This window comes from Protopterus annectens, chromosome 1.part2, assembly GCF_019279795.1.
Source record: "Protopterus annectens isolate FY-2018-M chromosome 1.part2, PAN1.0, whole genome shotgun sequence".
Lineage (NCBI taxonomy): Eukaryota > Metazoa > Chordata > Ceratodontiformes > Protopteridae > Protopterus > Protopterus annectens.
Window position 1 is genome coordinate 739,849,825 of NC_056727.1, and position 27,127 is coordinate 739,876,951.

Consider the following 27,127-nt stretch of genomic DNA (forward strand, 5'->3'; position numbering starts at 1 on the left):
GTGTGACACTGTATTGCTTTCTTTGGCAAGTGTCTATCAGTGTTTGTGCTATAAAATTTGAAAAAAAAAATTAAATTACATCCAAATATCTGTAATTACTGCAGAAGGAAAACAGAAAACAGTATGCACACTGAGAGGATTGAACAGCATTTATGGTAACTGGGGAGAAATAGTCATGTAACGGGACACTGGAAGGTCTGTGGGGGGGCTGTGTATTGGGCAGGGGGACTGTGTATGTGGGAGGGCCCCAATCCATTACCTTGCCTAGAACCCCATTTAACCATGATGTGTGCGTGTGTGTGTGTGTGTGTGTGTGTGTGTGTGTGTGTGTGTGTGTGTGTGTGTGTGTGTGTGTGTGTGTGTGTTTGAGTTTGAATGTGTACTTGAGTGTGTTTGACAGTGACTTTGGGATCCCTATGCCTACACGAAGTGGCCACAGCAGTTACGTACCAGAGTATACAGATCAGCAATGATCTGCGCATAGCGGTAGTTAAATGTGATTTAGAGACATGCAAATTAGCCGATAATGAGGTCTTCTTTCATTGTGACAAACAAGTCTCTGAATACAAAATACATTGTGGGAGCAGGGCCTTTTTGAGGAGAGTCGTACAGCTTAATTTAGCACCTCTAGTGAATATGAGGTTAGGTAATCCATTAAAAGTTTATATAGGAAGTCAAGTAAACTCAGCATACATATAGATAGACAGATATATAGATGGATAGATAGATAGATAGATAGATAGATAGATAGATAGATAGATAGATAGATAGATAGATAGATAGATAGATAGATAGACAGCTAGATATAGATATTGGTATGTCTATCTGAATGTAAATGTATTGCAGCTTTGAATATTTCAAGGGTGCTAGATGACACAAGTTATGTTTTAAAATAATTAATCCCTCAACTTTTTCTAAGTATCTAGTACACTTTGAAACTTGATGTGCCAGGAACTGTTGTGCATTGACCTAAAGCTTAGGGGAATGTATTGAGTAGGTATTAATGAGTTTGTAATCAGCGAATTCTGCTTACTGAGTTCAGGCCCAGTCCTACATGCATTCCACTGACTTTGCATGCTCTTTTCCACTTTTGTTTCTGTTAAAAATTTTTGCTAAATGATAAAATGTCTGTGTCTTTCACTTCATACTTATAAACTAAATGAAGGTATCATCTAACCTATCTATTTATCATTTCTCTTTAGCCCTGTACCTTTGGGCTCCATGACTTAATGTTGGTTTTAAGTTGGGGAGAGTTGGCATCTTAAGGAAAGTCTGGCTATATCTATCTATATATCTGACTTTTTTCTTTAAGAAAATGAGTGTAACTTAAATATGATACCACATTTGAGAAGACCACTTCTCCAACAGGGTATTAATGTACAAGAAGAGTTCAACAATAAGTTCTCAACTTCACAGCAGCATATTAAGCTACAGTGAATCGTGGTTAGAAGAAAATGGCCTCTGACATTCTTCACCGCTGGCACTATTCCTGTGGCCACCTTTCCCTCTGCCTTCACTGTGGCTGCACTCCACATGTCAGGCAGGGCACATTTATCATTTCCTACCCCATACAATCCACCTACCAGTGGGATAAATGGTGAAGTATTATCTCAGTAGTGCAGGGTCATGGAGTATGCAGCAGGTGGACATGGACCACAGACAGGTGCTCCCAGTGTTGTGGTCAGCCATCTTCCCTGCAGTGGGCATTGGTGCTAGTGCCACTCTGAGGCCCCACAACATCTGTTAATCCCATACACACACACACACACACACACACACACACACACACACACACACATATATACAGAGAAACCACATATGCAGGAGTTGTGTCCACTGGCACACATTCTGAACACACGAGTAGTACTGGTAGACACTAATCCCTCTCAGGAAGCACAATCCCATACACTGTACATGCACCTCTACCAAATACCCTGGCATCTCACACATCCCTTTCAACATCCTTAGTACCCCCCCATCCCAATACTATGCCTGCTGCTGATTCCTGTTACTCTCCTCACCTGTGCACATCATGACAGGTGAGCCCTGCCCTCACAGCTCTGTAACATAGGTAGGTTATGTCTGGTGCACAGCATAGACAGTCAAGCCACTGTAGAGCATAGTATTGTTGTAGTTTTCCTTGCAGCAGTTTTAATCTATCTGTGAAGCAGAGAGTGATGGTGAGGCTCATCATGGACACTGGTTATCAGTAAGAACTCTAGCGTATACTGCTCAGCTAAGTCAAGTACTACATCTTGAAATGTAGCGTGGTCTCTCTGAAATGTAGGGTGGTGTCTTTGAAATGTAACGTGGTCTCTCTCTCTCTCTCTCTCTCTCTCTCTGTTAACCAAGACATGTAAGTGTGCAAACTTACTGGCAGCTGTGACTGATTATGCAGTTTTCACATTTCTGAACTGCTCCACCATATTGATTACCCTCATTTGTATTCAAAATTGGCGTCATTAGTATATTATTGCTCATTTCCATATCATTATACAGGCATTAGCATATGATGCTGACCACACAGTTTTACCTGCTTGCTCAACAGCACTACATATGTCTCTGAATCTGCCCTCCCCTGTGTGCTGCTGTTGATCATGCAAATTTTCCTGCTGTAAAGTAGAATTTGTTTCTGAATCTCAGACAGCATCCACAGTTCCTAAAAGTTAAAATTAAATATTTAAATAGTAAAAACAGTATTCTTTTTTTTTTAAATATTACTGAGTTTTGTATACAGAACCAACTGACAAGTAATGCTTCCCTTATTTATTAAACTTTATTCAGAAGTTAAGGCAATAAGGCATTTCCTAAAATCAAGCCAATTCCCTTTGTCAGCAATTCACAATAGCTGATATCTAAAGTGCTAAGAAATAAAATTAGTCAAAGCAACAGTACATAGTGGAAAACACTTAGAAATGTTACAAACTAAACTCTACCATTGAAATGTTATCAATGCCTAATCCAATCTCTGATTTTAATAAAATCACTTATAGTCCATCCTAGCCAATACCTTTGTTATTATTTATTCATTTACCATGTGAGTGGGCTGGTCCAGATAAATTTTTCTGACATGATCTGAGCTCAATGCAGATCACATAAAGTTACAAAAGTACTGAAAAGATAGATTTTCACAAACACAGTAGACAATTGCAAAGTACAGCTATAGACTGCAATTTAGAGAGATTCTCTCCACCAGTGCTAATTGGCTAACTCAGGTTGGTCAATTACTGCAACTGAGAGATTCTTAGATTCAGAGACATACAGAGAAACACCTCATTAGTGGCTCATTACCATGTCTCTGAAATTAACGCTCTGCTGTCAGACCTAATCTCAAGAGTATTCTCCCAACCAGTACACTCATCCCAGTAGCACAGGCATGCCCCAGAATACACACACACACACACACACACACACACACACACACACACACACATATATATATATATATATATATATATATTTATATATATATATATATATATATATATACAGGCACGCATATACACAAACAAGCACATTCATATATACATACATGCACATACATATGCACACACACACACACACACACACACACACACACACACACACACACACACACACACTCACACACACTCACACACACACACACACACACACACACACACACACACACACACACACGCATACACAAACACACTAGCAGCCACAAAAAAAGCACAGAAAACACTCCCTCCCATTCAAAGAAACAACCATGCATATTCCAACAGAAATGCACATGCAAAGCAAGCTTCCTACAGTGACCTCCCCACAGGGCACCCACAGTGATAAACACACACACACACACACACACACACACACACACACACACACACACACACACACACATACACGCTTCCATGCAATTATATTCATGCTCCTGGAACAGGCTCACATGCTTGTGTACACATACACACACACGCACCTATACACACATGGTCCTCTTTCAAAACATCTAAAACCCATAGCATCTAAAATCATAACATCGAAACCATAACATCTAAAACTCAAAACATCTAAAACCCATAACGTCGAATTTCATGACATCTAAAATGTGCATCACAACATCGAACACTACAAATCACATGAAAATAACATCCCCTCCACATATAGTCACACCAAACTAACAAACACACTTTTTACTACGTTTCTGCAGGGGGCAAGCCCCCCTGCACCCCCTTGTGGGAGGGGTCTGCCCCCGACACCCCCCCCAAAAATTAAATATACCAACACCAAGATCGCACTACAGTGGGAAAAATTTAACTTCCTAACCCCACTATATCACAATCACTATAAAGAATATACGCATAATGCCTAAAACATGGCAAAATAAACACTACATAAATAGTATAAATTCCTACACTATATAAATAATAACTATAGAAATAAAAACTGCAGCATCTCATAGTGATACCACAAGATTAACAGATTAAACTGTAATAGTTACACATTTGATGATACACTATTACATATTATACATTTTAGATGTTATGAAATTCAATATTATGAATTTTAAATGCTGTGGATTTTAACTGTTATGGCCTCGATCTTTTGATTTTAGATGTTATGAGTTTTAGATGTTTTTGACAGGGAATCTCACATATACACAGACTCTCTGCCCTGCCATACCTACATGATGTCACAGTAGGAGCCAAGATTATTCACACAGGTGTGAATGGCTGAATGCTGTCAGAAGACAGAATTTATTTTTTTCTTTCTCTCAAGAAAATTAACTTCTCTGAATTATCTACTACAATAATGCTCTGCTGCCCCCTTTTCAAGAGGAGAGAACATGGTTTATTTGCGTTAGTCACTCCCTCAGACTGCTGCATTAGCATGTGGCTTCATCAGCAAGACCACTCTCTTGTGCTCCAGCAACTGCCACTGGAAATGGTACTAGGCTTGCAATCTCTGAATCAGTCAGGCTTACTGCTATCTGTAAGGCTTCCACATCACAGTAATGCTCTGAATCATGGGGATAATGTAAACAGCAGCAAAATAACATGCAAGTAGTGAAACTGCCATTTGTTAAATATATTTTATATAAAGGATGTATAGTGCTTGATGAAAATTACATCATCCTTTTCATATACAGACAGTTGTAAAACATTCAGCTAGATAATTCATTTTTTCACCATCTTAGATTTTGATTATTAAATGCTTTATTTTTATTTATTCATTCTTATAGCTATCTCTGATTAACTTGCATTGTAGTGATTTTTGAACTGAACACTTATGTACTTCACTAGTCTAATAATGGGTGAGGGATCTGGTAAGGTAAGGCTGAAGTAGGAACTGCATATTTTTTGCCGGTGAGCGACAGCTGAGGGTTTACATAAAGGATGGGTCACTGTCACATGGGGCTGGGGTGTTAGCCAGTTGTGACCAGTTTGCTCATGGTCAAAAGGAAGAAGATGAAGGCAGACACCAAATAAAAGAAGTTGGGTATGTGTGAAGGTCAGTGACTACAATTGTTAATGTGAGGGTGAAGCTGCAAATAATCATGACACCATACTGTGGAGAGAGAGAAAACTGTTAACACATGTCAGTGATAGGTTGCTTAACACCATGCTGTGGAGAGAGATGACTGTTATCAGATGTCAGTGATAGGTTGGTGGTAGAAGCTGGCAATGGCAACCATCTATAACTCATTAACACATGTGCAGTGTGGAATGTCATCCCTCTATAAGACTGCACACTTCTTTGCATTCCAGAACAATTTCTGAAAAATTATCTTAAAAAGCATAAGATAAACAAATGTAAATATTTTGTGAACAATAAAACATATTAAAACTGTACAAATAGCAATGTTATCAATAAAAAGTATTCTTTACAGTGATAATAATCAGTGCATTCATAGTCTTTCAATGAATACTATAAAATATTATAACGCATGCATACCCAGAATTATATTTTTTGCTAAGCTTTCACAACTAAATTGTCATATCCTGGAAACTGTACAACCTAGATATATATTTTTACAACATTTTTGTGAATCAGACATAAGCTTTTACATGGCAGCAAGAAATTCCTCTCTGTGTTCATGCTTATTGAGATATTTACAGAAATATGAAAACATATACTTAATTGCATAATTAACAATATAAACAACACTGAGTATCTCTAAAGATGTACAACTTACAGGACAAATATCAGTGACAGTTTTCTTTGGCAATGTCTAAGGTTTCATCTGATGCCATGCAATAGTTTGTAAGTCACTTGTTTTTTTTTTTTAAGTATTAAGCCAATATAGCAATATTGTTTATTTTCATAATTATTAACAAACAACTAACAATAACTGGATCTGGTCATATAAATAGCCATTTTCCTGTGTCCCACCATGGCGTTTCACACCATATACCTCAATAGCATGTAGGTCTTTCAGTTATAAAAATATGATGATAAATATGAAAATATGAATAATAAGTGAGAAACAGTGATTAATTTCTCTACTGCATGACGTCATAAATATTAAATCTTAGAGTCATGGTTTAATAAGTCATTGCCCTTTCATATACTGCCTATTATTAGCTGGTGAGTCACTTAGTTAAAGAAGCCGACCAAAACAGGTCTGAACACTATAAGGAACTACGGGTGATAACTGGAAATATTTAGAAAAGGCACTGTAAATTAAATGAGATACAGGTGATGGTGTGGGAACAGCCCCAATCAGTGCTGGGACACAGCAGGTGCCAGTGTATGGGTCATGGCTATGTTTGGGCTCCATGTACTGACACACACACATGCAAAATGGCATCCACTGTTTATGGGAGAGAGTCAGACAGGCTGTACTCCAGGACTTCTGCACTACTATGTCAGACCTTCTCCTAACAATGGAGATGTTCAAGACTCTCATACTTCTGACCACTTCATCTGCTTAAAATTAATTTATCAGTGTCTGTGCAGAAGGCATGGAGAGTAGAAATATTTGCAAAATCATATACTTTTTAACGTGTTTTGCAGGAGCCAGCTATGAGGCTTCCAAGTGGCATAATGCATTTAGAATTCCTGTAACATTTTCTGGCATTTTTTTAAATAATATGTAAGAATCTGAATATACTAGTCAATATTCTGGAACACACTCATTTAAGTAACTTCCACAAGAGCTTACAATTTGTCATACAAACAAGAAATTAAATTGTTGTACCTGTATATAGTGCACACACAAAAATAAGCATTCAGAAGCCACCTAATTTAACTGGCATTTTAATTTATGCTACACAAACTCTTGGAGGTTTGGTAGAATAAAATCATTGCTTTGTCAGTCTTTCTGGCATTAGTTAAAAAGAGTAAGTTATAGATACAGAAAATGTAAATAAAAGACAAACTTCTTGATACCACTTTTGTGTAACTAACCTTGTAACCCTGTTTTGCAAACAAAGTTTTGTGATAGCCACACTGTAACTAACTTCTTGATATCTTAGATCACGTTTCCAGTATAAATAATCTTGGCAAAGAATATGTCTGAAAATAGTAAGGCTAAATATTTTAGGGACCGTACATGTCATTTTGAGAAAACTTCATTTTAAGAAACTCATGGGAAAAAGAATGGGAACAACTTCACATTAGACCAGCTTTGTAGAAGGAATGATTCAGGATGATCTTGAATTCACAGTATACAATATTTTTAAACCTCCTTCCTAGTAAGTAACTAGCCTCAGATGAATAGAAACATTTAAATCTTGAGCTGCTGGCCTAATATTTAATGTCTGTGTTAAGAGGATGGAAATTGCTGTTGGCATACTGTACCTGTTACAGAGAAAGAGTTTGTGAAATCTAAATTGCACTAATAAATGTCTAGAAAATTACTATGCAGGGTATAATATGAAAAGAACACTACGGGGTGGACAAAAAGGATAAAACATCACATGTACAGTATATGGAAAGAAAACATGATCAAATTTCTTTCTTTCTTTCTTTCTTTTTTACATCTTTCCATTTCGTAACTCAGATAGTCCATCTGAGCTAAAGCCTGCTTTATTCAAAGTTCAGGGGGAAAAAGCTTAAAATTAGAAATGGAAACATATAGCCTTTTTTTATCCTAAATGAGAAAAAACAAAAAAACATGTGAGACACAGTAACGTGTTCATCCAAAGCAAGATGAGGAGACGTCTGCTGATAGTTAGGAAACAGAGTATTAGAAAACTTTCTGTTTTAACTGGTTTCAAGCACTTACATGAACACCATAAGCCTTTGTGTAAATAATAGTTCTCAGATCTATTCTTTCTGCCCTTTTAGCTTTGAATGACGCACTTTGAATGAAGGTGCTCTCACTGTCTCTGGGAGTTCTGAGCTTTCTGTCCCCCTCCCTTATACTTACTGCAAACCATCTGTCTAGCTCCTTGAGTTAGTATATAATTCGGCATGCAAAAGGTGTTGCTCTGAGAATAACTTCATGCCTCTGCTAAGGGACTGGGCTAAATCAACACACTTTGTGAATAATACTGAGGAATGTTTCTCAATCAAGATTCTATTTTGGTTTTCTTGCATAGGTTTACCACTTTTCAGGCATATTTCCTGACGATGAACAAGGCAGGGTTTCTGTCAGAAAACTTGTTTTTTATTAGACTTTACAAATAAGTTTGACTCATTCTGATTTTGCACGTTTCTAAAGCTCTTTCTACCATATAGTATATAGCATGTAGTGTAATGTGTATTTCTTAGCTGTAGTCGGGTTCTTCTACTGAAATCTTACCTTTTTTCGATACTCAGCTTAGAAAGTCTAAAATGTGACCATTAGCAGATAATTAAGACAATAAAATCCTCTTTGTTCTGCATATCAGTGCAAATACTAAAAGCTGTACAGATATCTACACCTTCTTCTAGTAGTAGTACACAAATAAATATATCTTCCTTTGTTTACTTGCTTTAAACTCTATTTGAAAAGATTACAATGGATAAAACTAATTTGGGTTTCAATGTAAAGCATAATACCATGCATAGAAACAAGAACTTTATTACAAAAAAAGAGATTATCTAATACAGGAAAAAGTATATCATTTTATTCTACTTTCCTTAACCCATCATCATCGCAGGATTATTTTTGTCTTCCATATTTGTTTAGTAAAACAGTTTCAGAACATATGTCTGTATAAAATAACTTTTTGAATGTACAATATGTTTGTATATTTGCTTAAATGATGCATTAACAACAATATTTACATTTCTTCCATGTGAGCATAACAAGTAACTTGTGAAAGACAAACAATGTACATATTCTCAACAACATGGACAGGCAAAAGGCAAAGCAAAAGGTGGACATTTTTGTAGCGTTCTCATCTCTTTTACAGGCCGTAACTCTATTCTGTTAGCCAGCTCTGCTGAAGCAAAGGGATAAAGCCTTGACTGTGACCAAGGCAACCCAAGTTCAACTAGTGGCTTAGACTTCTGTTTGAGCTGGCATGGGGATGAGAGGAATGACAAGACTTAAGCCTGCTTGCCTTTTATTTGGTAGAGAGTTGGGAAATGCGCATCCAGTTAAATACTCCATGGCAGAATCTGCTGGTCAAAACCAGGGATCACATGGATATGGAGTCCGTAGGGGGCAGGACCTTGATTTTATTACATACGAAAGCATGAATGTGGATTATAAGCCTGCTGCATGCCATCCCTTGGACACTAAGGCCATGTGTAAGGGAACAGACAAAGCTCCACACAGGAAAAATATTATAGCACCCTACACGACTGTTCTTGTGACCAACTCTAGTAATGGACCAAATGATGGTAGCAAACTTGATGGTTGACAAGTTAACAGGTGAAGAAAAATATTCTTGTTAATGTTGTACATTATCATTGCAATATACAATGTTGTGTTTTGGAAAATATAATGTATTTTCTATTGTGTTCCCTTAAAAATATATTTTAACTATAAGATTGAAGTACTCTATACAGTTTCAGTAAACACTGCATTGCCTGGGTTTATTGTGGCAAACACTATTTAAATATATTGATTATATATCTGCACGTCAACAAGGATTGTTTATTACCTCAGTATATCAGAGGTATTTAAAGTGGCACATTGTACACATCACTTGACTGTATCTTACTTACTGAGAAGGTATGCTATGCTGGACAGTAAACACTGTGAGGATTTTGGCATCAACAGGAAGAATAACCTAAACTTTGAACAGTGCATTAACAAAATCTATAATTCTGCAAATGGTAATGAAGTGCTAAGATCGATAAGATCTAGAAAATCTGGAGTGATTATTCCTAACTATAAAAGAAAAAAATGCAAGGCTTACTACAAGACTTTAAATTGAGGTATCTATCTGGTTATATACTAGAATAAAACACCCAAGTTACACTGAAAGGCATCTGAGTGAAGTAGTGATCAAAATGCATTGAAGCCATTTCTTATTCAGAAAAGTAACATGTTATAAAACGTAAGAACTAATTATAGCCTACAGCGTAAGCAAGAATGAGTATTATTTTCATTCTAGCTCTAAATTTTCAAGAATACGGTTATAATCATTAAAATAGAATACAGTTATAATCTTGGATGTGAAAACTACAGACTGTGAACAATACTGTTTTTTAATATCTAGGCCTGCATCGGTGGCTCAACAGTGACCTTATGCACGTATAGACACACACACACACACACACACACACACACACACACACACACACACACACACACACACACACACCTATGATAACTATGATGCTGGAAGGCTGTGTGCTGTGTTCTATCTCAGGTGCTTTAATTATTTTTTCTAAGTACCATAAGTGGGGTGTTGCATCTCTGAATGTGCCATCCTTAAGATAAGATGTTAAAGTGAGGTCAAATCTGCCTGAATTAGTGGTAGCTCAGAAAGGCATACAAGATCCCACAAAACATACTGAAAAGAGTAGGGGGAATTTATTAAATAATGATAGCATTCATAACCATATATAAACACATTCAAGTATAAAATTAAAAACTTAAAAAATGTACTACATAAATAATATTGCACTTATTATTAAATATGTAAATTCAAAGTATTTTCCTAATTATTTTACCACAATCTTCTTTTTTGTTTTCCCATGATAAACTCACAATCCCATAATTTACCATGCAATTGCTTTTTTCTCAAAAGTCACAGAATCCATGTAGCACTGAATATCAGCTTATCATATCTGTTTTCTTTCTCATTTGATGATTGATAAAAATGCCCATACATCAACACATTTAATGTAATTGGCCACAAGTTATGCAAGCTGTACAATTTAATTACATTTTTTTTTCAAAATACCCAAACTCTTTGACAAAATATTACAGCATGTTCCTTAGTTTCCTCAACCTACAAATGTTACATAATCTTTCATTTAGAATTCTGCATTTCATCTGTCATTTTACTGGTATTTTGGTATATCTCCAAAAAAAATCTTGTATTTCTTTTACTTTCTTAAATCTATCATATCTTTCTGTATTCTACTTCTGTGTATTTTCCTATGGTCTTTCCATCATCACTTCATATCATAATTTACTTCTATGCAATCCCCAAACTATCATGGTTTTCTAACTTCTTTATTTTATTTGTCATATTCCTTAAACCCATGATATGCTATTGTCTTCCGATTTCCCTGAAGAAAGTTTTCCCACCACTCTTTATATTCTCCGACAATATGTATCCAATTATATCATGATCTTTGTTTCTTCATTTCCCAAGTATATAGTGCAGATTTAAAAAAACAAGATATGCATAGAATTGTTTGACCTCAGTCTGCCATCATTTGTCTTGTAGTATATAATATGTTTGTTTTTATAGAATTCAAACTCTATCCCAGATAAACTCAAAGAAAACTACTAACAATAATTTTCCTTATTTTGGGGATGGTAAATATACTTCCAAAGTGTTCAAGTTTACTAAGAAGTATAGTGTACAAGACAAAAACTTTTCTTAAGATAATTTAAATACTACCATTTTTGTAATACAGTTCTAATCATCTTAAGAATATTATCATGGTGTTCATTTCATACCAATTCTTTTCCAAACATTATCCCTAATATTTTTATATTTTCCAGGTTAATGGATTTAGTCAAGAATTCTGATTCATGTCCACATCCTTAACTTTTTTGCAAATAAAAAAAATTATATATATATTGTTAAGTTGATATTCTACATCTCTAAACATGAGCTATTGATTTACTATTGCTTTCTGGTCATCTAAATATGGTTTACATATTGACAAAAGCAAACGTAGACAATGTCCATTCTTACTGTGTTATATTTCATATTATACTCCTCTATAATGGCTAGTATAATTAACCCAAATAATTACAGCTCTTAACCTTACATCTCCAAAATGAAGAACACTGCCTCTCATAATGTTGAACAAATGGGCAAACTGTGGAACACTTACTAACAACTGACTAAAATCTTCAACTAGGAAGGTCACAGGTTCGATATTTTGAAAGTCTGTGGTTTTAGGGTCGATGAAGAGGCGTTCGATGGAATGCCTCTTTGAGGAAATAATATAGACCCTATAATTACAAGAATCTTCTATATCTTCCTTTTTTACAAATATAAATAACTCCTTCACCAATGTCCTCCATATATATAATTCCATAATTTAACCATCAATATTATATTTTAAGAAAAATCTTTCTTCTCATTATGTCCATCTGTTTATAAAGATATGCAGAATACCATTTAGACCTGGTGATGAATTTTTTAGCACTTTTGCAAGAATATTTTGAAGCTCATTTCTTTTTCCCCATCCAAAAATGTTTTAACTGACTGTGCATTTTTCATGATAGGTAAGGTTATGTGCATATTTTCAAAAAATGTCTCTATTATTTTCATGATATCATATTGAGTAATACAACTTGAAAAAAAGTCAGTGCGCCACTACCAAAGAAAAATGCACATCATCCACAAAATATAGATGCCAAGAAAAGTTCAAAACCCAACCAATAACCTCACGTAATGGGCACTTAATGCGATCTAAAGCAACAATAGAAGAACAAGTGCTGACATCAAATTATTAATTAATAAAAAGTACAGTTTATCAAAGATCTGCTGAGCCAATTGCTCTTGTCCACATTATTTGCATAAAGACTTCATCAGAACTAAAAACAAAATTAAATACTTCTATTTAAATATAAATCAAAAACGTTATCAGTCCAAATGACCTGCCCAATTAATAAATAATAATTTAATAAGTACAATACTAAAACAACATTTTTTTCTAAATATATATTTTTCTAAATACTTGCCTTTGATAAATATTGTATAAACAATTTAATTTCAACTTCTTGTCCAGCCCATAATATAAAAATATCTTCCAGAATATTTCAAATATAACCTGCACCATTCAAAAATCTCAGAATTAAACACAAATTTCCTTTTCCATGACAACATTACTAGATTTGCAAAAACCAGAGCATATGATGCTTACATTGCTACTCTGGTAATTACCAGAGACAACCTGGTTCTTAAAATTTACTTATCAGGAAAGTATGCACAAAAGTAACTACTTGAATAGCTATATTATTAATGGTAGTGAATCCTCAGATGAATAATGAAGCTAGGAACCACAGAGGACACAATCCAATAATCCAGGACACTTTTTATTGATTTAGCGCTTTCGTCAAGATGAAAGACTTCATTGGAATAGGGATTTGCTAAAACACATCTTTAAATAACCTACCCCCAACTTACATTGGTTAAAAGAAAAACATCACTTCCTCCAAGAAATAAACATCACTTCCTGCAAAGAATATACAGTAAGAAAAACATTTAAAATATTTTTAAAATATCTGGTATGCTGCTAATAAAAAATGCTTGCATATAACAAAAACAAAATTGATTACGCATTCCTGATAAAAAAACACTTGCACATTACAAAAACAGCGTAGATTTCAGTTTAGGTACTGAACTAATAGAGACTCTGTCATTGAGTCCAGGAGCCTGACAGGCATTTGTTCTAATCTGCCACTTAAACTCCATGAACTCTAAAATTTCATCCAAGGGACCCCCCACCCAGGACCCAAATCAACTTGGTGGACAATGAAAAATTTGAAAGCATGCAGTGGGTGAAGGCTGATGTGCCTGTACAGTGCATTATTTTCATTCTTGTGTTTAATATCGTATGTGTGCTGGTAAATTATTTGTCTTGGTGCCCTGATTGTTTTTCCTACATAGTAAACATCGCAAAAATCACACAATGTGAAGTAAGCAACTCCTTTGGAATAACAATAATCTTTCCTACGTATAGTAAAGTACCCATAATTTTTTATTTTGATTTTGTGTCAGTCATATACGAGCACTGTGGGCAACTACCACATTTGTAACTGCCACCACCCTGATCTGGTTTTATGTTGCTTCTTTCCAATAACCCTTTCAGGGAAGTTTCCTTTTTATAGACAATCTGCGGCCTCTTGCCCAGTTTATTTTGGACATCAATGTCCAAATTAAAAATTGCCCAGAGCTTCACCACAATCTCTTTGATGTCATAAAAATTAACATTGAAAGGCAAAATAAGAGCCCTACTAAATATGTCAGATTTCTCCTTATGCAAAGGCCCACTCAACCCATGAAATAACAGGGGGCTAAAGTTACCAAGTTCTCTCTTGGTAATAACTTCATCCGCTATACTGTTGATGAAGTTTTCAGGATACCCTCTGTTAATTAACATGTTCTTCAGTACCCCACATTCTCTTAAAAAGGCTTCAAGTTGTGAAGCCATCCTGGCTAGCCTGACATACAGCCCTTTGACCAGTGCCTTCTTTTGATGTACAGGGTGCCAACTAGAAAAGCGCAACAATGAGTTGGAATATGTTGGCTTGCAAAATAAATGGAAGGTAAAACCCTTCGTGGCATAATTCTTCTGCACAGTCACATCAAGATAGTTCAAAATATCCTTGTCTTTTTTCATAGTGAACCTCAAAAAAATTGGTGGTCCCATTAATGAAGGTGAAAAACCTATTCGGGTCATTTTCACCTCCTTTCCAAAAAAGGACAATGTCATCCAGGTAGCGCCTGTAGAGCACCCAGAGGTCACTGAACTCAGAGTTCATGATGAACATATCCTCCCATTGTGCCAATACAATGTTGGCAAATGTAGGTGCACACACTCATAGTGACACCGGTTCTTTGTTTAAACAGGTGTCCCTCAAAGTTGATAAAGTTGTTCTCCAGGACAAGCTCCATACATGCCCGAATGGTCAAAATAGTCCCATGGTCAAAAGATTTGTTCATACAAAGATAGTCATAAAACCATTTGAGCTCTTCATCATGTGGGATCACCGAGAACAAGTCACACATCAATTGTGACAAATATCAGGTCTTCATCAAACATTTCAGGTTTAATTTTCCCTAGAAAATCCCAAGAATCTCTAATAATGGATTCTCTCCCATCCAGTACGTTTGACCTTATTGTCAATGTATTTCACTTGGAAAAATGTCTTAGAGGCCTTAGCATCCACTTTAGGATGAAGGGGGGGGGGTTCTGATGGACTTGTGTATTTTAGGAATCCCGAATATTGTTGGGATCCTAGGATGATTTATGTGCAGGTACTCATGTGTCTCTATCGATATCTGACCATTAAGTAGCAGTTGTGCAATATGTAAGTCAATGTTTCTGTGAGCGATGTTCAATTCATTGCGAGAGACTTCTACATATGTGTCACTGTATAAAAGCTCCAACATCCTGCTGTTGTAATCATCAAGACCCATCACTACTAGTCCCCCCACCCTTGGTTTCATAAATCTTGTCTCTCTACAGTCCAAAATGTCCTGTAGGACCACTGCCTCACTTGTAGTCAAGTCATGATGTATATTAAGATTCCTATTCTGTACCAGCGCCCTGATTTCTTTGTCACATAACATCTCAAAAGTTTGCACTGTGGGGTGTGTAGGGGGCATAAAGGTACTAGTTCTATGTAGTGTTACTTGGTTCAAGGCCAGGTTATCTGAAGACAAATGTAGTGCCAAGTTCAACTTCCTAGTGTATAACTTAAGTTGTATAATAGTGTCAATGGTAGTGAGGGGTTTATTTCTACTATTTACAGGAAAACCATGTTTTCTAATATGTAGCTACATTTTAATAGTTGTCATCCATTTTTCACAGTAAAAATGGCTTAGTCAAGGGGCAATTTGTAAGGCTAACCCAGATGATTTCTAGAAAAAAAATATCTTTGAATTGGAAAACAAAAAACTTCAATGTATGTTTTTAAATAGGAGTTACCCCATTTCCTTGACTAAAGATATTAGCACTGAATTATTAGAAGAATGGAGTATCAAATATAAACCCCTTTTGGGTGTCAGTTTAACACCACACAACAAAACAGAAGATTTTTTGGCAACTACTAGCTCCTCAATAAATGATCCAAAGAGGCCTGACAAATTTGAAAGAGCCCTAGTAATAGAGTATAACATGAGTGTGAAAATGGTTAAAAATATTCTAAGAAAGAATTGGTATGGAAAATATTTCAAAAGCGGTAGGAGATTAACCACATTTTATGTTTAAAAGTGCCAACAACAGAAAAGACATTGTGGAAACTATAGACAGAAAAAAACTTGGGTACAAAATTAGAAAATGTAGTGCTTTTGATCAATGTTTATGCAATCACTTAAGTTAGAAAACTGGACAAATACAATTGTGTTTCCCAAGGCTGGGAATTGTGGTACAGTGGGACTAGTCTATTTAGCAAACTGTACTGATTGTCCAACATTCTATGTTGGAAAAACAGAAAGGAGTCTCAGTAGATGCATTTATGAACATAAGTATGATATAGCAAGGATACCTCTAAATGATGCTTTATATAAGCAGTGCATGTAATGTATAGGACACAAAACATATTTTTTTTATCTTGGATAAAATTAAGAGGAATGCTAGAGGTGGCTCACAGGAAACTTCTATTGAGTTTAAAGAATTGTTGTGGCAGCTAAGATTAAATGCAGCATCATTTCCTGATATTAATGAATTTGTTTCAATAGTTCCAATGCTTAAAAAGAGAACAGCAAAATTATCAGTTCAGTGGTATCAATATGTTTATAGCACGTGACATTTAACTTTGATTATGTTTTAGAGCTTCATAAGTTTTTATAAAAAAATAATGTTGTTTTACTATTGTACAAATTAAATTATTTATTGAGTGGCTCATTTGGACTGATCACATGTGTTGTTTTTTATATAAGTAGAAGTATTCAGTTTTGTTGTTAGTTCTGATGATGTCTTTATATGAATAACATGGATGAAAGCAATTGGCTCAGTGGATCATTATTAAACTTTATTAATTAATAATTTAGTGTCATCACTTGTTCTTCTATCATTACTTTGGATTGCATTGTGCCCATTATATGAGGCTACTGGTTGGGCTTCGGATCAAATTGAGTAATAACCAACTTACCTTCTTCACCTTTCAGTCTATGTATCAAATGATTTTCCTTTTTAACTATTTTACTCTATAAAGGTGAGATTTCTTTTTTACTAACTTATGCAATATATCTCTGTCTATAAAGAAACATTTAAATTTATTTATTTATTCATTCTTTCAAATTTTTGAACACTATAGAAATCAGATGTATCTAATGATTATTCATATAATTTTTGTATACGTTCCTGTATTATTTTTTTCTGTCTTTAAACACTTTTCTTTACTTCACAAAATATTTTCTTATATTTCTTTTTAAACATAAACCACCAAAGTGTTCATGATATATAAAAGAGGGACATTGTTATATGCTGATTCCACACTATTTCATGTTCTACTTTTCATTCGTTTGTCTCTAATACTCAGCCATTTAATTTCTGTATACCCCTTCCTTCAGCGATATATGATACATCTTATCTCAAAGATGAGGGTGACATGATCTGCAAAAAATTCTGTCTTATTATAATTTATTAACTTTAGATTTTCTGAATATGCAAAGTAATCTATTTCTATGTTTAAATTTCCTCTTTTAGTTGTATTGCATCAACTAGGCTCTAACTGTAAATGACTGCATTTGACGATATCCTTAACGGGTTTTATATCAGCCGATATCTTGTCCTTGCATTCCTTAAATGATAGTTTATGTTACCCGCAAAGATAATATTCATATTTACTGTGACATAAGCCTTTGCTACTTTACAGATGACGTTTCTACTCTTCATATTTGTTGGAGCATGCATACACATTATACAAAAAATTCCTATATGTGTATGAAGTTCACATTTAATTATTTATTTATTTGTTTATGTATTTATTTATTATTTATTATTTATTTGACGTTTGTTAAACAGGTTAGTCCAACTGAGCCAGTAGCCCATTTTCAGTGGAGACCCGAGGAGAAACCTCCAATGATAAAACTGCATTCATAAACACACAGAGAAATAATAACATGCATTCAGAATTTTACATAGTAGTATATAGTGCAATAATACATTTAGGAAAATATAGTAGTATAATAAGACTGACCATTCAAATTACATTTAAAACAACATTTACACATGTGCGAAAGTGGTATCTTAGACAGTATATAGTGTATATTTGCAACTGAGTCTGGGTCACCAGGTGGAGGGAGATGGAGATAAATTATGAGTTTCAGTAAACAGAGAGAAATAGGATACTATACAATAATACAATAGGAAAATGCAAGACATTATGCTGTTGAGAGAAGTAGTGGAAACTGAGATGTGTCATTACCTACTGTAATAAAAATACTTACAAAGGGAGAAGTAGGATACTATACCATTATACAATAAGTAAATACTCAAAATTACACAGTTAGAAGAAGTAATGGATACTGAGATGTGTCATTAACTAGTATAATAAAAGATACTTATAAAGGCAGATAAGGGAAGAAATAATGATTGTGGGGATGTATAAGTGGATGAGGTATTAGGGGTGGGATGTGGGGTAGGGTACGAAGGGGTGGGAGGGTTTAGCTAGGTTCATGGCAAGTGCAGATCCATGAGCTTAAGAGGAACAGTTTTAATTGCTTTTTGAATTGATTAGTGTTTGAGATGTTTCCGATGTAATGAGGGAGTTTGTTCCAGGCTAGAGACACACTATGGTTATAAAGAAGTTTGCCTATGTTTCTGTTTGGTTTATGTATGACAAGGAGTTGTTGGTCAGAGCTTCTGAGTGGTCTGGTGCGGGTGTAGAAGGATACAAGAAAAGAGAGGGAGTGGCAGGCAATAGGTTTGTATAGGATGGAGTGGGCAATTTGTAGTTGAGATATGAGAAGTTAGTGGGGGAATTCTGGATATTACAGTTGTTTTAATGCAATGCAGTTGTGAGATTTGTAAGGTTGACTTGTTGCAAATCTGGTGATTTTATTGTAGGTTTGTTCAAGCTGTGAGATTATTGAGGACTGGAAGTTTGAGAGGATGGGTGCAGCATAAAGAAGGCCTAGCAGTAAGAATGCTCTAGCTAGGGATAGTGTGGCCTCAGGAGTAAAATATTTTGCATTAGGATACAATAACCCTAATTTTTGGTGTGTCAAATATCACAAGCCTGTCTGTTATTCCTATTATAATCCCTTGCACTGAAAATAACATTTACATAAAAATGCAATACCACAGCACATATCACTTCTGAAAGGCCATATTACTTTTATGTCCCCAAAAGTACACATTTTTGGTGTACTTATCTATTTTCTAACAAATAAAATCTGCATCAATAGTTTATAGAATTTTAATTTAGCAATCTACAATTTTAATTTATGATATTCTTTACATTCAAACAACAACAAAAAACATTATCCCCTTCCCTTTTAGCAGTTTTCATTGTCCTGTACTTTATTTTTCATATATGTTCTTATTTATCAGTATAATTATTTTTGCCTTTCCCTCACAAATGTCAGCATCTAATCATCTTTAAATATCATGTATATGTTTACTATATTCTTCTTCAGATTTTACATCATTTTTAATGTCTTCTCCTTCCTCAATTTACTTGATGACAAACTGTATTATCCGTAAACAGGGGAACATCAGAAGGTTTCACAAGTACATTATTTTCTGTCATAAGCAGTTCCTTTTTAATTTCATTAAATAAGGGGCAATCAACCAAAATGACCACTGCATTTACTACTTCTACAGTAGATTTCAGCTTGTCTTTATGTATACCCATGTTTCACACACAGGGAGCATTTTTTTATCACTCACTTATTAAATGTATGTAAGTGCCCTACACAAAAAAAACATGATTTAGGCTGTCCTCTATAAGTCATATATGCTCTAAATCCATCTATAAGTACTTCATTAGGCATGTTACAAAGCATTCCTCCCTCCTGTTTTAGGGTAACCAAAACATTCCAACCACCATTTCAAATACAATTTTCAGCATTTTACATTATGCACTGTTCTAAAATAGAGAGGAAAGAAACATTTGAAATCATAAATGTCAGTTTCAACAGTTCAACATTTTATAATTATGCATTGCTTAGGAATAATGCTCACATCTGTAATATGGTATTCTGTCCATGGGGAGCATAATTGTTTGAGTTTGTACATTTTAAGAAAGGTCTGTACATTATTTATTTATTTATTTATTTATTTGCATTTGTTAACCGGGTTGGTCCAACTGGGTAAGAATTACCCTTTTTCAGTGGAGACCCGAGGGGAAAAGCCCCAAACAGACATACAAATACATACAAATAGAGACAAATTAACAATATTACAGAGGAAAACAATATTATGGGTACAATGGATAAGAAAAACAAACAATGAAAGTTTGAGAATATGAGTAAGGTAGGCCAGAGGCATGCATGCAAAAGATTTATGAAAAGGTGTTCTGAGCAAGGTCTCTGAATTAAGTTAAAGTAGGCAAAGAAATGATGATTTAGGTGTGGAGTTAGTAGTGTGGGAGTTGTGCTACAGTTTCAAATGTTAATTTACAGAAATTATCATTCACAGTAATACCTAACGGTATTACCAAGTTAGCCCATAAATCTATTAATGGTAGCATCATTCTTTAATGTTTCCTAAGAAATGGCACTTTATTAGATCAAACGGATGTGCTGGAATGTGATGTAGTCCCAGCTATAACTTGATTATACAAGGCACCAGCAGTGCTCATTGGAATAGTGTTCTTCTCCACAGAGTCAAAATGTCTGACTGCCAAACATGATGCACAATTGACTGTTGACCTTTATGTATGTCAAACACCACTTCCATCATTATGCTTTTCACCAAATCGAGTTTGTCCATAATTTGGCTCCACTCATCTTCCATTAGTAATTTCTCTGAATTTTCTTCAGATAGTCCTCCTTTTCTAAATACATAATTTGGATCTCAGCCGAATAGTTCTTAGCAATGTTTAAATCCAACTAACTGGCAGCATCTTCATTATGCACTATACTGCAGCTACCCTATGGCTCGATGCAGTATCACTGGAAGCAAAAGAGTAAGAGAGGCTGCCCAGTGTCTAGGCCTAATTTCCCCTAGTCAGTATAAATACCACCATGGGTCTGACCTGAAGACAGGCCATAGGTCTAGTGGGGCTAATCCAGTCAGCAAAGCAAGCAAACAAGCATGCATATTAGATATATAGAAGATAGATAGATAGATAGATAGATAGATAGATAGATAGATAGATAGATAGATAGATAGATAGGTAGAGAGGGGTTTTGAAAACTTTTACTGGAAAAGTCTTCCAACCAAATAAAAAGAAGTACAACATTTAGAACAAGTAATAATACTTATGAACATGCGGGCGGGAATCAGATTATTTAAACTCTGTTAATAATATGCTTTAAGGGTGTACCATTCTTTTTGTGTATTACATTATATTGTATTTATGTATCTTACACAAAGAACATACAAAAATGGGAAGGAAGGGATTATTAGTCACATCACATTGCAGGGAGTAGGCACAAAATTAATTTATTATTGATATCACTCCCTCAGTGTTATTCAAAATATCGGAAGAAAACTAACAAAGAACAAAACGAAGCAGTCCTGCAGAGAGCACTAAAGGCATTACACCAGCACCTCACAATCAACTTATCCAGATGTTGTTGCACCAGGACTTCATAACCAACGTATGCAGATGCTGTTGATTAATCTAACAGAACCATGATGGAACAAAACATCTGACCTGTTTCAGAAGTCATCATTTATAGCTCTAATATGTACAGCCTTTTTGCTATGCATTGCCTGAAACCTGGTTGAATGCATCAGACAGGTCACAAAATGATAGATAACCTTCCAGATGAATTCACACAACCTTCTTAGTAACCCTATCATAAATGGAGTTTAGAAATGGAACAACAGTAAGAGATCAATCAGATCCAAGGATGGCTTACAAAGCAGAGGCCTTTTTTGAAGAGAGTGGCATGGCTACAGCACTCTAAGAGGACCAGCCAGTCTGGAAAAAATACTACATTCCTTGATCATTCACACTGCAGATAATCTATTCATCACATGCCTTTTGTGTGACATGCCTGAGTATATCAGGTTGAAATTCAACCAGTTTTAGACTGTGATACCCTTTTACTTGATATCTCATGATAACATACGGGGTTGCCAATAAACTCTCCTGACTGATATAAATCACATTATTTATGAAGAAATGAGTCACTCTGTTACATCACCCCACCATAATTAGAGATGTTAAAATGCACATTAAGTGCACCACACATAACAGCTACACAGCTTGATTTCTTATGCTTAAAATGACTCACATGGCACACTGGATAGAAATTCTGACAGCTTGCAAATCATCTCTGACTGCCAAACCAAGTATTTCATTTTGTTAGGAGGAAGACCTTTCAGTGAATTCTGTCATGCCTCACTGATTTATACTTGCCTGAAGATCTTGATTATGCCATCAAGATCATGATACTACTGGAATTTGCATGAACTAGAGCTGAGAAATACAACACTCAGGTGTCACCATCTCATTATAAGGTAGACGTACTGGAATTTGCATGAACTAGAGCTGAGAAATACAACACTCAGGTGTCACCATCTCATTATAAGGTAGACGTACTGGAATTTGCATGAACTAGAGCTGAGAAATACAACCCTCAGGTGTCACCATCTCATTATAAGGTAGAGGTACTGGAATTTGCATGAACTAGAGCTGAGAAATACAACACTCAGGTGTCACCATCTCATTATAAGGTAGACGTACTGGAATTTGCATGAACTAGAGCTGAGAAATACAACCCTCAGGTGTCACCATCTCATTATAAGGTAGAGGTACTGGAATTTGCATGAACTAGAGCTGAGAAATACAACCCTCAGGTGTCACCATCTCATTATAAGGTAGAGGTACTGGAATTTGCATGAACCAGAGCTGAGAAATACAACACTCGGGTATCACCATCTCATTATTAGGTAGAGGTACTGGAATTTGCATGAACCAGAGCTGAGAAATACAATACTCGGGTGTCACCATCTCATTATTAGGTAGAGGTACTGGAATTTGCATGAACCAGAGCTGAGAAATACAACACTCGGGTGCCACCATCTCATTATTAGGTAGAAGTACTGGAATTTGCATGAACCAAAGCTGAGAAATACAACACTCGGGTGTCACCATCTCATTATAAGGTAGAAGTACTGGAATTTGCATGAACCAAAGCTGAGAAATACAACACTCGGGTGTCACCATCTCATTATTAGGTAGAGGTACTGGAATTTGCATGAACCAGAGCTGAGAAATACAACACTCAGGTGTCACCATCTCATTATTAGGTAGAAGTACTGGAATTTGCATGAACCAGAGCTGAGAAATACAACACTCAGGTGTCACCATCTCATTATAAGGTAGACGTACTGGAATTTGCATGAACCAAAGCTGAGAAATACAACACTCGGGTGTCACCATCTCATTATAAGGTAGAAGTACTGGAATTTGCATGAACCAGAGCTGAGAAATACAACACTCGGGTGTCACCATCTCATTATAAGGTAGAGGTACTGGCATTTGCATGAACCAGAGCTGAGAAATACAACACTCAGGTGTCACCATCTCATTATAAGGTAGACGTACTGGAATTTGCATGAACCAGAGCTGAGAAATATAACACTCAGGTGTCACCATCTCATTATAAGGTAGAGGTACTGGAATTTGCACGAACCAGAGCTTAGAAATACAACACGTAGGTGTCACCATCTCATTATAAGGTAGAAGTACTGGAATTTGCATGAACCAGAGCTGAGAAATACAACACTCAGATGTCACCATCTCATTATTAGGTAGAGGTACTGGAATTTGCATGAACCAGAGCTGAGAAATACAACACTCAGATGTCACCATCTCATTATAAGGTAGAGGTACTGGAATTTGCATGAACCAGAGCTGAGAAATACAACACCCAGGTGCCACCATCTCATTATAAGGTAGAGGTACTGGAATTTGCATGAATAAGAGCTGAGAAATACAACACTCAGGTGTCACCATCTCATTATATGGTAGAAGTACTGGAATTATCATGATACAGAGCTGAGAAATGCAATACTCACATGTCACTGTCTCATTATAAGGTAGTACAATGAGTTCTCAATCTTTATCATCCCAAGTTTCATTTGTTGAGTCCAGTCAGACCACCTGTCCTAGTACGGCATATTTTCCTGTACTGGACCAATTAATTTATGCATTATTCAGGTAAGTGGATTGGTTCAATGACAATTCTCATCTACAATTTGTGAAGAATTGAAACGTAAGGCATATTCAGGGAACATAAATACTTTGGTAGGTAGGTTTTAGTTCTCTTTGTAATTATTTTTTTATTTGCATTTACTCTTTGGGAATGCTTAATTTGAAAGATATAATTTTCAGTGTAGTTCAACGAAGAAAAGTTTCAAACACATGTAAAATAGACATAACTATACATGTATTTATTTATTTTTATTTATTTGACATTTGTTTACCAGGAAAGTCAGAATGTCTGATATACATTATTAACTATAACTGTTAATAAACTGAGAGATACAAATCTAGCTAATGTAATACAGTGCATGTAATTTGAATTGTATAGCAACTGAAGCAAATGGCTATAATTCAGTAAATCATAAGAAGAGACAACTTTGTATAATGTTTATATATTACATCCATCCATCCACAACCCTTTTTTGCCATTTTTGCACATTGGGTGGGGGTGCACTTCACCAGTGACAATCATCTAGAGCCAAGGTCTACACTGCCAGGTGACTAACCCTGCCACAGTAGTTCTTCCACACCACACATTCACATGCACACACACACACACACACACACACACACACACACACACACGCACACACACACACACACACACACACACACAGACACACACACACACACACACACACACACACACACACACACACACACACACACACACACACCTATGGAAAATTGAGAGTGTCTAATCCATCTGCTGCATGTCTTTGGAATGTGGGAGGAATCTGGAGCACCAGAGGAAACCCACACAAACACAGGGGAAGACATGCAGACTCCACACATCTGCATGTCCATTTTCTAATGAAATGTTCCTGTAATGTATGCTTAAATGTATGACTGATTAAGATGAACCTTAGATTAAAGTTAAGAGTGTTCTGACGTCTGTCTATACCGTTTGACTAACATGAGTCATTATACCTATTTGTAGATTTCAGGATATGTATGAGACAGATGAGAGGAACGTGTTTTTGTAAAACAACTCATTTATTAATAGCTTGAGGAAGACTGGTATAAAATGGATTCAGTTTTGGAATCAGTCTGCAAATCAACATGATGAAATAGAACACATTTATGAAAACAAGCTAATTAGGGTTACATTTTAAATAAACAAAACCTAATGCTGATCAGAATACTGTGAACACAGTCTAACTGGAGTAACATATAAACAAGTCATGAAGTAATAATACATGACCAAACAAATTAACTGTATAATATGTGGGTGAACTAAAATAGACGTCATTATAGATGTCATTATTTCTCATATTCAATACTGCAGTATCAGCATCGACATCTACACCTTTTTCCTATTTTGTATATGGGGCGAGGTGTCAAATCATCAGTGACCATCATCACACATAAATTGGTTATGTAATAAAACTGCGGTGCATACCAATGTGTTAGTGAACAAAATCTACAGTGTTTTATAGTTGTTTACTTGCTACACCCATAATACAAGTTATCAGATTCTTCCTAATAGGCACGCCTCAGATCCTCTAACCACAGGAAAGCACTGGATGTGAAGAAAGTGCTTTGGGCCTCTTCATTCCAAAAAGAAAAACACTAGAAAAACGCTAGGCCTTTACAGAAGCAGAATGACCCCCTCCTCTCCACACGTACATATATATATATATATATATATATATATATATATATATATACACACACACACACACACACACACACACACATTTAAAATACACAGACATTTGGTTAGTAAATTTTTCTTGTACTACTTATTTGTAGGTTATAATACACATATTTATTGACTGTTATCCTTTACTTAAGTGATCCCATACAAAGGTAATATAATTGCACAGACCCTCTCCAAGAAGAAAAGCAGATCTGGGCCTTCCTTGGATCAGGGCCTCACTTTGTATATAAAAGACCGCTTTTACAGTGTTTTGTGTATACAAAGCTGTGTAACAACAACAATATGAAAAAAAATCTGCGGTTGGAAAACATAGTGCAACCTTACTGACGAGGAAAAAAGCATAGTGTAAGTACACATTGATAATTTTTTAGTTAAACAATTCTAATATTTATAATTTATGGTTGTGCTATTCACCATAAAAAACAACAAATGTCAACCATGTTGTACCCAAGTTACTCAATATGTATACATCTAGATAATATAAGTGGACTTCCAAACTTTGTACTTAGGTTCACTTGATTAATCTACCCAGTGGCCATTATTTATTCTGTGTTACATAACTGTATGACCAGTGTGCTATGTCTCTTCCCTAGATAGTCATCCCAATGTGACAATGTGCATTTGACAGTGCAGGGACCAATATGTGTAACAGAATCATTTTGAAGCCGCAATATAGAATGGGGTATTATTTTGCAAAAACGAAATATCTCTGCTTTGTTTCAAAATATGACTTCAGAGTTTATTAGTTTGTACCTTGCACTATAGAATTAGTCTGCTGTATTTAACACAATTTTTGAACACTTTTCAGTTGTTAGGTACAATTCAAAACTTCAAATAGCACAAAGCAATTGCACTGAAGTTTAGCACTA

The 27,127-nt window shown here is 35.5% G+C and overlaps 1 protein-coding gene across 4 annotated transcripts in view; it reads right to left on the reverse strand.

Annotated features, from left to right (window-relative positions):
* Positions 1 to 27,127, reverse strand: part of LOC122791085 (gap junction alpha-4 protein-like) — a 77,664-nt gene that overhangs the window by 32,174 nt on the left and 18,363 nt on the right. The window contains exon 2 of one of the 4 annotated variants that reach the window (XM_044058877.1): positions 2,534 to 2,659. The exons of the other annotated variants lie outside the window; for them this stretch is intronic. The gene's annotated coding sequence lies outside the window, so the exon portion shown is untranslated. The remainder of the gene's footprint in view (positions 1 to 2,533; positions 2,660 to 27,127) is intronic. 4 annotated transcript variants of the gene reach the window in all.